We start from the raw sequence: 15,297 nt of genomic DNA, 5'->3' as shown, positions 1-15,297 counted from the left end.
AGGGTTGCCCATTATCACCGTTGCTGTTCAACCTGTACGCAGAAGAAATGATCAAAGAGGCATGGGAAGAACTCGAGGTAGGAATGAAAGTGGGCGGGGAAGTCGTAAAATCAGTTAGGTTTGCTGATGACCAAGCTTTAGTTTGTCAGTCAGCCAAGGGGCTGCAAGCATTGCTTAGTGAATTGGAAATTCAGTGCGACAGGTATGGGATGAGAATCAATATTAATAAAACAAAGGTTATGCGATTTTCTAGAAAGAAAAGGGCTAAGCTTAACATTAAATTAGGAGGGCAAAAACTAGAGCAGGTAGAACAGTTTACGTATCTCGGTAGTGTTTTGGACCAACACGGTCAAAGTAGTAGGGACGTAAGGAGAAGAATTGCGCTAGGCAAAGAGGCTTTCACAAGGAGGAGGGAGTTGATGACAGGGACTTTGAGTAAGGATGTTAAGAAAAGACTCGTAAAAACTTTGATATGGAGCGTAGCTATGTACGGAGCGGAAACGTGGTCATTGAAGCAGGAGGATAGACGTAGATTGGAGGCTTTTGAAATGTGGGTGTGGAGAAGAATGGAGAAGGTGAAATGGACAGAGAAGAAAACAAATGAGGAAGTACTTGGTATGGTGGGCGAAGAGAGGGGTTTCTTGGGAGCAATCCTATGGAGGCAGGAAAAGTGGATGAAGGGGGTGTTGACCGGCAGTGGGATGTTGAAGACTGTGATAGAGGGTAGAATGTTGGGCAAAAGAGGAAAGGGAAGGAACAGGATAGGGTTGTTGGACGGGATGAAGGGAGGAAGGAAGTACTCAGAGATGAAGAGGGACCTGATATAGAGTAGGATGATTGATTTTGTGTTTTGTTAGGAGTAATAAAATATTTGTTTGGTAGTTGTGTCAGTCCAAAAACCTACCTTAACCGGTAGATTACTTAAAAAAAAAAAAAAAAATTTGTGGCCCCTAGCAAAACACAACATCCTACTCTACATCAGGTCCCTCTTCATCTCTGAGTTATATATATATATATATATATATATATATATATATATATAAACCAATAATCCTGCCAAACGGCGAATAAATACTCACTTATAGAGAAACAAATACAAGGGAAAGGGATAGGAACACACATAAAGGACAAACACAATAGAGGTGGGGAAGATTAATATATATATATATAAACCATAGACACAATAAAGACATATATATAAACACAGTAATCAACCTGAAGGTCGGTTTGATATGGGTGATGGTAGAGTGCTCCCAGTACTAAGCCCTATACAGCATGTCAAAATTCAAACATCGGGGTAGGGGGGCCAGTTCCTTTCCCTGTGCCAGTTATGGTATCCCAGGAAGACCTGGTACCCGAAAAATCACATAGCTTATATATATTTGTATATATATGTATATGTGTATATATATATATATATATATATATATATATATATATATATATATACTACCTTGATCAAAAGGTTCCCGGAATAACCACCGTGTGGCGCTCCCATCGTTCCGATTTGAGTTCTGTTTTTTTTGTTAAATTGGTACATCTGTTGTTGATATTCCCTTTAAATCTTAGTGTCATAACTTGACATTTGCAAAAGTTACGTAGCCAAGAGTACATCTATCTCTGTGTGTGTTGGCGATTTTTTACAATTGCAGAAATGGATTTAAATTTGCAACAACGAACTTGTATTAAATTTTGCGTAAAAAACGGATTTAGTGGCGCACGGACGTTGGAAATGTTGGAAAAGTGTTTCGGCAACGATTCTCTAAAAAAAACGGTCGTTTACCAGTGGCACGAGCGGTTCAGAAGTGGTCGTGAGTCAATCGAAGATGATGAACGCAGTGGCAGACCATCGACATCGAAAGTCGGTGAAAAAATTGATAAAGTAAAAGAAATGTTGGTCAATAACCGCAAATTAACCATCAGAGAAATAGCGGAGGACTTGAACATTGCCTATGGATCCGCCCAAGACATTGTGGTTAATGATTTGGGTTTCCGTCGTGTAGCAGCAAAGTTGGTTCCAAAAGACCTCAATTTCATGCAAAAAAGAGACCGTGTTGACGTCGCAAAAGACATGATTTGCGAGGCTGAATCCGATCCCACATTCATCAAAAGGATCATTACTGGAGACGAGACGTGGGTTTATGAGTACGACACGCAATCCAGACATCAGGCAAGTGAATGGCGTTCACCAAATGAGCCGAGACCAAAAAAACCACGTCGTTTTCAGTCAAAAAAGAAGGCAATGCTGACGGTTTTCATGGATTACAACGGTGTAGTGCATCATGAATTTTTGCCAGAAGGCCAGACAGTAAACAAAGAGTATTATTTGGGCGTTATGAGACGTTTGCGTGAAGCAATTCGCCGAAAGAGACCAGAAATGTGGGCAGAAAACTCGTGGATTTTGCACCATGATAACGCACCGTCGCACAGTGCTATCATTATTCGTAATTTTTTGACGAAAAATGCAACAAATACCATCCAACAGCCACCGAATTCACCTGATTTGGCTCCCTGTGACTTCTTTCTGTTCAATCGAGTTAAAAAACCATTACGGGGAACGCGTTTTAGCAGCCGAGAGGAAGTAATGGAAAAATCGCAGGAAGCACTGATGGACATACCGAAAACCGACCGTAACTTTTGCAAATGTCAAGTTATGACACTAAGATTTAAAGGGAATATCAACAACAGATGTACCAATTTAACAAAAAAACAGAACTCAAATCGGAACGACGGGAGCGCCACACGGTGGTTATTCCGGGAACTTTTTGATCAAGGTAGTATATATATATATATATTGTGACGTTGTGCTTGGCGCAGCGTCACTTGCCCAGTTCGAATACGCGCGCCCCTCTCGCGAGCCGTAGAACGGCGGGGCGCTATCTGTGGGCGCCGACAATGTATGTAAGAAGAAAAGAAGAGCGGAGCGCGCCGCGCGCGGAGAGTGCCGGCCAACACGTGGTAAGGAGAGTTCGTTGTGAGATGTCCGAGAGAGAAGGTCGTGTGCTATCATCGTCGAGTCACCGACAGCCTGCGAACACCGGGGGTGCGCGTGCCAGCAACCGACCTCGCCGTGTGGGCCCCCCGCAGGCCCCGACCGGAACATCGGGAGCCAGCAGTCGACAGCGAGGCGGCCATCTTCGGCTGCAGCCGAGCGGCCACCCAACATCGTGGCCCAGCAGGCGTCGGCACCGCGCGTCATGTTTGCTTGGGAGCGCCCACACCTTTTCTTGTGATAATAAATAGTTCTTATGAAGTTTACTCGTCGGAGTCCATTTTTATGCGCCTCCTTGCGTCCCTCGTGATTTCAGCTGAAGAGCCGCTGCCCACCCCGGGGCACATAAAAGGTGAGCGAGCCCTCCCCTGGGACGAGGAGTGTGATGGGCCAGGTTACAGCCAGCGGCGTGACTCTGCGGCTAGCCATGCGGCTAGCCTGGCGCCCTTAAAACAAGTAGAGTCGCGGCCTCCCTTGTCTCGCGGTATCGGGGAAAATTTATCTATAAATTAAATACCGCGTCACAAATGGCGCCCAACGTGGGGCAGCCTTTCTATTGTTGTGCGAGAAAAGTGACAATTATATTTCGAGAGTGCGCATGAGGCGCGAGTGTAAAATGGCGTCGCGTCGGCCTTGACGAGGCAACAATGGTGTGAAGGAGAGCGAGCGGAGTGATACCGGCATGGTGTGCAAAGCGTGTGTGTGGATGGATGGATGGGATGAAAGCTGTGAACATTCCCGAGGCGACTTGTTTCCAGTTAAGTTGCGGAGGGACGATCGGTTTCTAAGATTAACTACTATTATTGGCTTGAGGGAAGCTCCGTGCGTAGCCACGTATCCCCAGAGTGGCAGAGGATCCTTTGAAAAGAGGAAGCGGAGTTTGTACTTTTTGAATTTTGAGGTTAGGTTATGCTTTTAATATAGAATTCTGATTTATTCTACCCTATTTGTTATAATAACTGTAGAACAGGGAAATATCTTTAGATTAGGATTAAATTTTTGCAGTAAGCGTATTTTAGGTTAGGTGGGGCAAATCCTTTAATTATTCAATAGGTTAAGAATTTTCTTCTTCCTAATTTACAATGGAGGGTGACACTGGATTTTTGGCGAGATATCAGAGAGATATGAGGGCACTGCTACGGCATTCAGCGGTAAAGGCAGAATTTGAAATAATTAAGCAAATGAGTGAAGAAGAGGTGGAAAATGAGTTGTCAAGTAAAGGACACTCCTTGGTAGGGCCACTCTTAGTGCGCAAAGAGCGATTATTGCGGGCTAAGCTTCTTTTGGCACAACCACGATTAGGAACACCATGGTCCAAAGAATTGGACGAGGATTTGCAGCCTGACGATGTAACCCTCTCAGGAGCTCTACACGCCTTAAACTGGGACGAAGACCTAGATGCAGGGCGGAAAATGAAACGAGCATGCAGTAAGGGGCATAAAAAGAAGTACATCGAGACGGAGAAATTTGCCGCAAGCGACGGAGAAATTAATGAGGAACTGAACCCCATTCGGACCATTACAGCAAACGCAGCGGGGGGCCCTCAGCCCAAACTGCCGCTGATGGACTCATATGATTTTCCGCCGCTGGGGGAAAGGAAAGAAGCGTCAGATTTGACCAGAGAAAAGGAAAAACTGCGCATTCTGCCTTCGGAAGCGAAATCAAATCAGAAAGAGATACCAGTACAGAGCGACCGCAACTCTGAGGAAATAAAGGAGTTGCGGAGTCAATTGCAACAGCAGAACGAGATGATCAACAACCTAACGGATGGAATTAGCCGAATTTTACAAAACTTGGGCAGTGAGAAGAACGATAAGGAAGTGAACTTGAGAAAGGGTTCCAAGAAAAAGTATCGGAGGGAAATAACATCCACTTCGTCATCTTCTTCAGAGTCGGAGGTAACGAGCGGGTCGTTATCTACTGACAGCAGTGATGACTCGGACGATGCATCAGGGGACGATGGACATAGACAGAGCATCAGCTATGAGTTAGGAAGGGCCATAACGAGACCTACGTGGTCTAGGCCTTCACAGGCGAGAGACCAGGGACCGGGCTTTGACGGAGCTTGTTATTCCTGCGGAGAGTCGGGACATAGGGCAAATGCGTGCCCGAGAGTCCAGTGTTTCAGCTGTGGCGCAAGAGGGCATATCAGTGTCAATTGCCCCAGTCGACCTGGAAGGACACAAGAAAAGTGCCAACTTTGCGGCAAGGTCGGCTTATTGGCAATTAATTGCCCTAATTGCAAACACCTGTTTACTCGGCAGGAAAACGGACAAGCGGGGAGTCGCCTAGCATAAGCGGCTTCCCCGCAAACCAATCCGTCGAACATAAATCGGCTGAATTAGATCTAGGTAATTATAGGAATAAGTCGATTAGGTTAGGAAATGGTGATTCGATTTTGGAAAAGCCGAGTTGGACAGCCAAATTCTGCGAACCAAATTCGATCAAGGGAGATGTAAATAGTGGAATAAAGGATTGTATAGGGAAAGGAAGGGAGATAAACTCAGATGGGCCAGATGAAACATCTGCTCCTAGGTCGAGTTGGACAGCCAACATCCACCACCCATCTGAGGCGTTGGCAAAGATCAAGGATGAAAAAATCTACAGATCGAGGTGGACAGCCAACCTCTATCTATCTGGCCAATGCAATGGAGCTATCAGAAAAAGCTCTCCAGCTGAGCAGTCGAGACGGACGGCCGACCTCCACTGCAAAGCTGATATTTGCTGTCCAGCCGCTGATTTCGCCGAGCCGAGCGGGTCAGCCCGTCTCCGCCCATCAAATCAACCGCATATGGGGCAGAAGGCGCATTGGTCGACGGAGTCAGCTCCGCTCTGCCAATCCGTTAGGTCGGAAGAAAGCGAAAGGGTCAAGTCCTTGGTAGGATCGAACAGGCCAGCCTGTCTCCAGCCACCAAAGCAAGCAGAGAGTGAGAGAATGAGTGAGAGGCCTCAGAGCATCTCGTCGGTGCCACAAAGCCCGCCGAGACATGCGTGGAATGTAGATTCTGCCCAGTCGCTTCACGCGGGCCGGAAATCAGAACAGGAGAGCGATTATGAGAAATTGCCTCAAGTACTGTTCACTCTGGATCGGTTGTGTTCCAACAAAGGGACGGGCAGGAATGAGTCGAGTGAGAGTGTGACATACCCTGTAACCATTGAGGACAAACCTGATAGGCTGTGTCCGGTTCAGGGAGGGGGAGTCGGCGTGGAGTCCACGCCTAGAGTGAGTTTAGCGAGTGTGACGGCAGGGCTAGTAATCAATAAGGAGAAGAGCGAGTTTTGTTGTACCAGGGCTGCATATCTTGGATATCTGTTAGACGCAGAGGGACTTAGACCAGATCCGGAAAAGATAGCTCCAGTCGTGAATTATCCAGCACCATCTAACCTCAAACAACTAAGACGATTTCTTGGTATGATTGGATGGTACGCTCGGTTCATAAAGGACGATTCGGAAATCAAGCTTCCACTGGTCAAGTTATTGCACAAAGGTCAAGAGTGGGAATGGACAGAGGAACAGCAGAAAGCGTTTGAGACATACAAAAGGGCCATTACAGAAGCCCCGGTCTTGGCAAGGCCGGACTTCTCTAAACCCTTCATCGTACAAACTGATGCGAGCAATGAAGCAATTGGAGGTGTTCTTTCTCAAGTGAATGAGGACGGAGAACATCCAATCGTTTATGTCAGCCGAGTTCTCACATCAGCTGAGAAAAACTATACGACGACAGAGAGAGAGAGTTATTAGCTATTCTATGGGCCATAAAAAAACTAAGGCCTTATTTAGAGGGCTACAAGTTCCTCGTGATCACAGACCACTCCGCACTCCAATACCTGCGAAATCTCAAGGAACCTACGGGTAGGCTCGCGAGATGGGCGCTGGAGTTGCAGCAGTGGGACTTCGAGGTGGTGCATCGTCGAGGTAAAATCCATGATTTGCCTGATGCACTATCTCGTATGTACGAGCAACTATCTGGCGAAGAGAAGATCGCTGAAATTACGGAAGTAAAGGATGAGGACCACCAACGCAGAGTCGAGGAAGTCACCAAATATCCGGAGAGGTATAAAAATTGGAAGGTCGAAGCGGGCCACTTGTATCGTTACAAGTACGATGAGCTGCTCGATCCAATCGCTGATTGTGAAGAGGGCTGGAAACTCGTGCTTCCAAAAGAATGTCGAGAGCGGGTCATAAGGGATGCCCATTGTGAACCTTCATCGGGCCACCTCGGAGTGGAAAAGACGTTCGATCGAGTCGTACGAGATTACTATTGGAGAGGGGCCTATCACGACATTCACAACTTTGTGAGGCAATGTCAGGAATGTCAACAGTTCAAAACGTCGCAGCAAGCGCCTCAGGGACTATTGGGTAAAAGAACGGTAGAGAGACCATGGAGCGTCGTAGCAGCAGATCTCATGGAGTTTCCGCTTAGCAAAGCCAAGAACAAGTACTTAATAATCTTTCAGGACTTATTTTCAAGATGGGTGGAGCTAAAGGCGGTCAGAGCTGCTACAGGGGCAAACGTGGTTAAAGCACTTGAGGAGCTTGTCCTATTTCGCTGGGGAACGCTGGAGTATCTCTTGACAGATAATGGAAAAGAGTTTGATAACAAATGCGTAAGAGAAGCATTGGCAGAGTATGGAATAACGCATACAACAACGCCTCCATACCATGCTCAGGCAAACCCAGTGGAAAGATCCAATCGAACACTGGAGACGGCCATCGCGATGTTTGTAGAAAAAGACCATAGAGACTGGGATCAGCATTTACACGAACTAAGGCATGCAGTCAACACCGCGAAGCAGGCCTCGACTAAGATCTCGCCAGCCTACTTGAACTTCGGAAGGCATCCACTGCCAGTGAAGAGTTTGCGGCGCGAGCTTGAGAAGGGGGAAGGCATAGAGAGCAGATTGGATCCACAAGCGTGGAAAAAGAGGGCCGATAGGTTAGGCTTTTTACGAGATTTAGTAGCCGAGAATATAGAGAAAGCTCAGAAAAAACAGGCGCAAGCGTATAATAAGGGTAGAAGAAACATCGAATTTAATGTAGGAGACCTAGTAATGCGTAGGACCCACCATCTGTCCAGTGGGATTGATAGGTTTTCAGCCAAGCTAGCCCCTAAATTTGAAGGACCAATCGCGATACTAAAAAAACTGTCTCCAACAGTCTATATAGTAGAAACGCGTTCCAATAAGCAAAACGCGAAAGTAGATATTGGTGACTTGAAAAGATATATAGCACCAAGATCCACTCGTCAAAGTGGTGAGTCCTCCGAGCGCCAAGCCCACGGAGCACACTCTCAAAAAAAGTTCCTTATGAATTTTGGTATTATGTAATAGGTCAGCATTGTGTGTTTGCCTCATGTTATCTTGTCTGTGTGTCAAAGTGAGCGATTTATTTTTCAATGATGTGAAAATCTCTGTCGGACATTATTGTTGTTATGGCACATAGCCCTTGAATTGTGGTGAACGAAAGTTTGCAAACGAGGTGTGATGTGTTTGAGCCGAGGACGTACTGCCTTTTATAGAGTGAATTATCTGAGCGAGTGATGCTTTTGTTGAAATTTTGTGAGAAATTCCCTTGGAATGTATGAAAGATTCATGCCAAAAGTTTGTTCATACCAAATGTATTACTTGATGTTCATAGAGAATGTGGTTAAAATTAGAAAAAGTTGTGATATCCATTTTCTATCCAATAGCTGAAGACAGAATCTCAAAACTGAGTGAACTACTGGTAGAAATCTGTGAAATTGTTGTTATTATATTGTGTTCATAGGTTTCAGTTGCAGGCTCGTTTGTAAGCGGTCCACTCGGACGAGTGTCCGGCTTAGGGAGGGGGTATGTGACGTTGTGCTTGGCGCAGCGTCACTTGCCCAGTTCGAATACGCGCGCCCCTCTCGCGAGCCGTAGAACGGCGGGGCGCTATCTGTGGGCGCCGACAATGTATGTAAGAAAAAAAGAAGAGCGGAGCGCGCCGCGCGCGGAGAGTGCCGGCCAACACGTGGTAAGGAGAGTTCGTTGTGAGATGTCCGAGAGAGAAGGTCGTGTGCTATCATCGTCGAGTCACCGACAGCCTGCGAACACCGGGGGTGCGCGTGCCAGCAACCGACCTCGCCGTGTGGGCCCCCCGCAGGCCCCGACCGGAACATCGGGAGCCAGCAGTCGACAGCGAGGCGGCCATCTTCGGCTGCAGCCGAGCGGCCACCCAACATCGTGGCCCAGCAGGCGTCGGCACCGCGCGTCATGTTTGCTTGGGAGCGCCCACACCTTTTCTTGTGATAATAAATAGTTCTTATGAAGTTTACTCGTCGGAGTCCATTTTTATGCGCCTCCTTGCGTCCCTCGTGATTTCAGCTGAAGAGCCGCTGCCCACCCCGGGGCACATAAAAGGTGAGCGAGCCCTCCCCTGGGACGAGGAGTGTGATGGGCCAGGTGACAGCCAGCGGCGTGACTCTGCGGCTAGCCATGCGGCTAGCCTGGCGCCCTTAAAACAAGTAGAGTCGCGGCCTCCCTTGTCTCGCGGTATCGGGGAAAATTTATCTATAAATTAAATACCGCGTCACAATATATATATAAAACATGCATATATATACATATATCAGAGATAGAGAAAGAATACTATGTCTTAAACTAGCAACACTTGGATGCAATTTAATTAAACTAATGCCTTATGTACGAGGGTAATCCCAAAATTAAGGTCATTGTTTCACACTAACCATCAGCATTCATCATGTTCCCAGCTGGTATGAAGTCAGTCAACAATACCGCCTTCCATTCCCAAAGCACAGCTGCCATGACTTTATTATTAGACTGTGTTCGTTTGAATTTTCGCGGCTTGGGCAAAGAGGGATGCCATCACTCATGTGATAGTCATTTTATCTAAGGTGGGGATTGACATGGTGCGGGGGCTATCATACTGGCTTCCCACCCTGAGGGCCTGGGTTCAAATCCCTGCGGTGTTGAATATTTTTTCAGAGGTATCTCGATCCCTACTTGAGGTGCTTTGTAAAGGGCACTTGGAGTGAGTACGCCGTCCGTCGGATGGGACGTTAAACTGCGGACCCCTCGGTGCCTTTCTTAAAGAGTAGTAGCCGGGTTTCTCTCCACCCTTCATCCTTTCCTGTCCATCCCCTATGGCACAAATGGCCTTAGCTGTCGGTTGCGTCCCCTAAATACTAATACTACTTGGCATCAGGTGTGAAGTGAAATGCCCAGGTTTCATCACCCATGGCAATTTAGTTCAAAAATCCATCCGTCTCAGCTGCTTATCAGCGATAAAATTCACGTGAAGAATTTACTTGGTTATGGTGGCAAATTGGTACGACATGGGCGTACAAAAACTGTCCTAGCTTGTACAAATATGTATTGACTGAAGTGGCGATTATGTAGAGAAATAGATGATTGGTCTGTCTTTAAAATGATGTTCAGGGTCGCACCCAAAAGTGATAGGACTGATTTTTTTACAGGAATTTCATTGATGATATACTTACATCGACTTAATAATCTTCAAAGTATACTCCTTGAGCTGCTGCACACTTAGTATAAAGTTGCTCCCATTCCCCGTACACCCGCTGGAAATTTTCTTTGGGGATGCCGTTGATGCCCCTCGTCGAAGCCTCTTGAACGGCCTTTATCGAGTCAAAACGTCGTCCCTTGAGCTGTCTTTTCATCAGGGGGAAGAAGAAGAGGTCCGGTGGTGCCAGATCGGGAGAATAGAGCGGGTGCAGCAATGTGGCAACGCCGTATTTGGCCAGGAGCTGTCTGACGACGAGCGCACCATGGCAGAATTTTCGGCACCATCTTGGCGCACACCTTGCGCATGGCCAAATCCTGTGATATTATGCGTTGGACGTTGGATGCAGACAGACCCAACTGGTCTGCAATTTCTTCACTGGTTAAGCGTCGGTCTGTGTTCAGCAGTGTCCTCACTCAGTCCACATTCGTGTCGGTTCTTGCCGTCTACGGCCGTCCGGAGCAATGGTTGTCTTCAATGAGCTCCCTACCCTCTTTAAGCAACTTGTGCCACTCAAATACTGTGGAACGGCTTAAGGCAGTGTCCCCATAAGCCTGCTTGATCATATCGAGGGTCTCAGTTGCCGTCTTCCCGAGTTTCGCACAAAATTTCACGGAATGACGTAGCTCTAAATTCAGTTTCATTTTGTTTTTCGACGCGGACAAAAAACTTGCTTCACTAAAAACGGTGTCCTCACTCAACAACAGCCCGCATGCGACTGAGGGAGGTGTCGGTCTGTTGCTAAGAGCCCCCTCCACCTTACCCTGCCAGGCAGGCCCCCCTCCACCGTTCCATTTGCGCCGGAGAAAATCAAGTCCTACTACTTTTGGGTGAAACTCGCGAAACTCGGTTTTAAAAAAGTGAAAACGTCATTGAAATACGAATAAAAGCTAGGTTTTGGTAAAAGTTCTTTGGTTTGAAACATTTTTTTTCCTTAAAAACAGCAATGCATATCCTCTTGCGAAGTAATTCAATACACGGGAAATCCGGTTCGATAAAATCACAGTGGATAGAGGTATGAGTCAGGGAATTTCGGCTTAGGACGGTTTTTAACCTTTCAATCTTATTCTGGGAAATTTTGATAATTACGATGTATTTAGATCAATATTTTCCTCTGAAAACTTGATAAAACCGGAATATACGATGAAAAATCGGCCATAAAGTTGTTGAATTTCCATGAAAAGCCGCGAAAATGCATTTCAATAGACGTAAAAACATTTTAAAATCATTGCGATTCGGTTATTTCTATATTATGTAACATAAAACACAAGAAAAAGCTGTAAAATTATGGAAAATATGGTGAATTTCAAGTAGATTCTCAGATTTATTCGATTATAGAAGCACATTTTTAATTCCAAGAGAACTAATTTCGATGTTAAGGAAGACATTTGTCGATTTTGGCAAATAATTTGGTTGAGTTACGTGAAATTAAACAATAATTCGCTACGGCAATTAATTCTTTGTATTAAGGGTGTCTTTTTCTTTAACTCTCTCTCTTTGCAGTTTATTCCGAAGTGGATTCGAAAGAGCAAACTGGCCAAGAAATGTCGGAGGAAGAAGAAGCAAGTCCTAAGGCGGTTGAAGAAGTTAAGTTTGCGACATTTACGAAGACACAAATACAGATTTAGTTGCACTCCACTCATAAGTACTTATAATATATATATATATATCAGGGCCCAAATACGACCACTAATTAATCGATTGCTGGAGAGAATAAGAGAAATCCAATTTGATATGACAAAAGTCCACGGCAAAGATAATCATCTGAAACAGATTGAATTCACAAAATGGTCTACATACGCAAGAATGAAATAATCCGCAAACAAATGAAAGAAATCAAGCGCATAACTAATTCGGTAGTTCCCATCTACCTTGTTTGTATATTAATTGAAAACATTTTCACCTTAAATCTCTTTCTTAATCGTCTCACTCGAAACAAAATATGTAATTCCCAATAAATTTCGCACGGATTGGAACGTCTGAGACATTTTTGAATCAACCTAAACCATTCTCGTTTAAAAAATTACGCCCAACTGCCATGTTTTTTTTTTAAACGATCGAATTAACTTTTGCGCAGATGTGTGGAGTCGCCATTGATTATTCAAATGTGTGGATGCATAATTTTGACACTACAATTCTGAAATTTTAAACCAACGCGGTTTGAAACCATTTTTAAATATGTTTTGATTGATTTAATCAAATTTCATTATTTAAAAATGTAGTTTATCTGTTGCTCCTTTTTATTTATTAATAAAAATTAATATTTAAGGAATAGGAATAATTTAGGATATTTTTAAATAGCACAAATTTTTGTTTAATTGATTATGGCCATCCTACGAATGTTATATTTCAATTGAGAGTAATAGATACGGTACAATTAAGAGTTTTCATATATTTTTATTAAGTAAACTCCGCGGTTTCATGTCTACGGAGTGAAATTTTTTAAACTTACAATAGCTACCATATTCTTGGAAAGAAATCAGAAGAATTTATTCCGATACTAAGATACTACGCATTAGTCCAGGTAAATCAGTGGAATTGAATCGAAGGAAAGACGGTTTGAATTAACCGCTACGCCGCAATGTTGGAGAGCGTGATTGGCTGCCGGTTGCCATGGCTACCAAAGACGTCGGAATCAACAGACGCTAACAATTGCGAATCGCCGTGTAAACAGATGTCGACGCGTGAATATACATTTCTTGTACGCTCTTCTAAATATCGTGAATTGATTCAGAGTTGCCGTTAAACTTATTTATGTTTCGTTTCGAGGGACAGATTTGTTAATCGACGCAGGTTAATCTGTTTTCCAAAGTTGTAAATACAAACAAAGCAGGGTAAAGTATCGTAGTTTTAATTAGTAACTAATATTAACCAAGTGCCAATTTATTCTATGCCTTTATTTTTAGAGAGGAATTTTACGTTTTTTCAACTTATTACACTGAAGAATACTAAGAATAAACATATATTTCTTAAGAAGGAGGCTATCTTCTATAAAAGCAGGGTAAAGTATCGAAGTTGTGATTAGTGACTAATATTAATGACGTGGTATTTTTTATTTGACTTAATTTATACATGGGATGCATGATAATGATATATTCCGTGTGTTTTGCAAAGCATAGCGATGTCTGTAGGCTGTGAATTAGATAGAAATGGCAGAAGGTCAAGGCCAAACTAGGAAAAGTAGGAATAGGATATCAATGTGTGCCCAGAATGAAAGGGAAAAAGAATTATATGTACATAGAGATGAACAGGGACTTGTTTGAAGAGTAGATTGAGAATGGATCGTATTTTGTGAAGAAAAACGATAAAAATCTATCTTTCTACTATCTGTATAGCCTCTTTACCTCCATGAAATACCTCAACCGACATCTTATGGGTGATTATATCAATAAAATGTCGACCAAACAGTCCGTTAAACATATTCTGCATTGGAAATCATTCTGGGTAAATATTTGAATGAATATTTAACCATTTAAACACGTGTTTATCAATAAACCAAGCGACCATTTCATCGTATTCAAATTTTTGAAAGCAAACTGTCAGTATTACGAGTGTAACTTCATGTTCGTAGAACTGCAGTATCATTAGATAAAAATAAATCGACAAGGATGAAGGTTGGAAGTAATATTTAAAATATTCACTGCGTTAGATATGCGATTTATAGCCGAGATTGCAACAATATGACAAAGACACAATGCAATTGAAAGGAATTCACTTACTTTATTATCTTAGGTCAATGTAATCGGGTAATCTTACGTTCTTCAGAGGCAATAGGACATCTTCTTTCATTGGAAAAATCAACGCAGCAAAAAATCACATTTCGGCGGTTTATCTCGAATTAAGGACTGCAAATTCAAAAGAAAGAATAATATATATCTGCTATAAATTGACATTCATGCAATCCTATCGAAAATATAAACGTATAAATCCATATTAAATACATTTTATCGAATATTAAGTGATGTTAGGCTATTTTCGTGGAAATTGAAAGCGTTTAATTCGCAAAACAGCCTCCCACACTTCAAAGACATGCATTTCGCATTTCATTTGTCACCCGCTACGACGTGTTTACCAACACCGGCTTACTTTCGCAAGACACATCAGGATTATACATCATAATTCGAATTTCCGCTCAATTTTATCAGTATACGTCTCTCATTCTTGATAATTAAAGATACTATGGATGTGTCGAGTACTTTTCTCAATTTAAAATTGAATTAACCACTAAAATTGAGCTAAAACTACAAATTTATAGCTAAAACTATACACTACAAGTCAGTGCGATATTTTTATTTGTTATTTTGATATCAACCGTGGAAGTAAATGGATTAAATACCCACATTTATCAATATTAACACACAGTTAATTATTTAAATGTCTTACTGGACCAGTTGTTTCAACATATATACTGCATTGAACATTTTACATTTTGCACGAAAGAAGTACGTCAAAATAATCATGAACTATTTGCAGTAGAGAAGACCAGTATCCTCTCGTTCGTCGAAAATAAACTGTGAAATCAATTGTACTATCAAATTATCCAGCATTCTTCGTACTAATCAGACCATTAAAGGAACGGCTAATTGGAACAAAATGTTTTCTCTAAGCTGTAAAAAGTACGCCTTATCAATGAACATAAAATTCACAAGTAATTGATCTGATTCATTATCTAACATGAAAAACCATCGCAGTTATGCAGTTAAGCACAATAGCAAAGAACATGAGTTATTTTGATGGAAATAACACGAAAATTGGCGAAATTTGTTCGTAATTACCTGAAACACGCCACTGTAAACTATCC

Source organism: Hetaerina americana, unplaced genomic scaffold, assembly GCF_022747635.1.
Source record: "Hetaerina americana unplaced genomic scaffold, ioHetAmer1.1.p SCAF_45, whole genome shotgun sequence".
Taxonomy (NCBI): domain Eukaryota; kingdom Metazoa; phylum Arthropoda; class Insecta; order Odonata; family Calopterygidae; genus Hetaerina; species Hetaerina americana.
Note: the sequence above shows the minus strand (reverse complement) of the source record.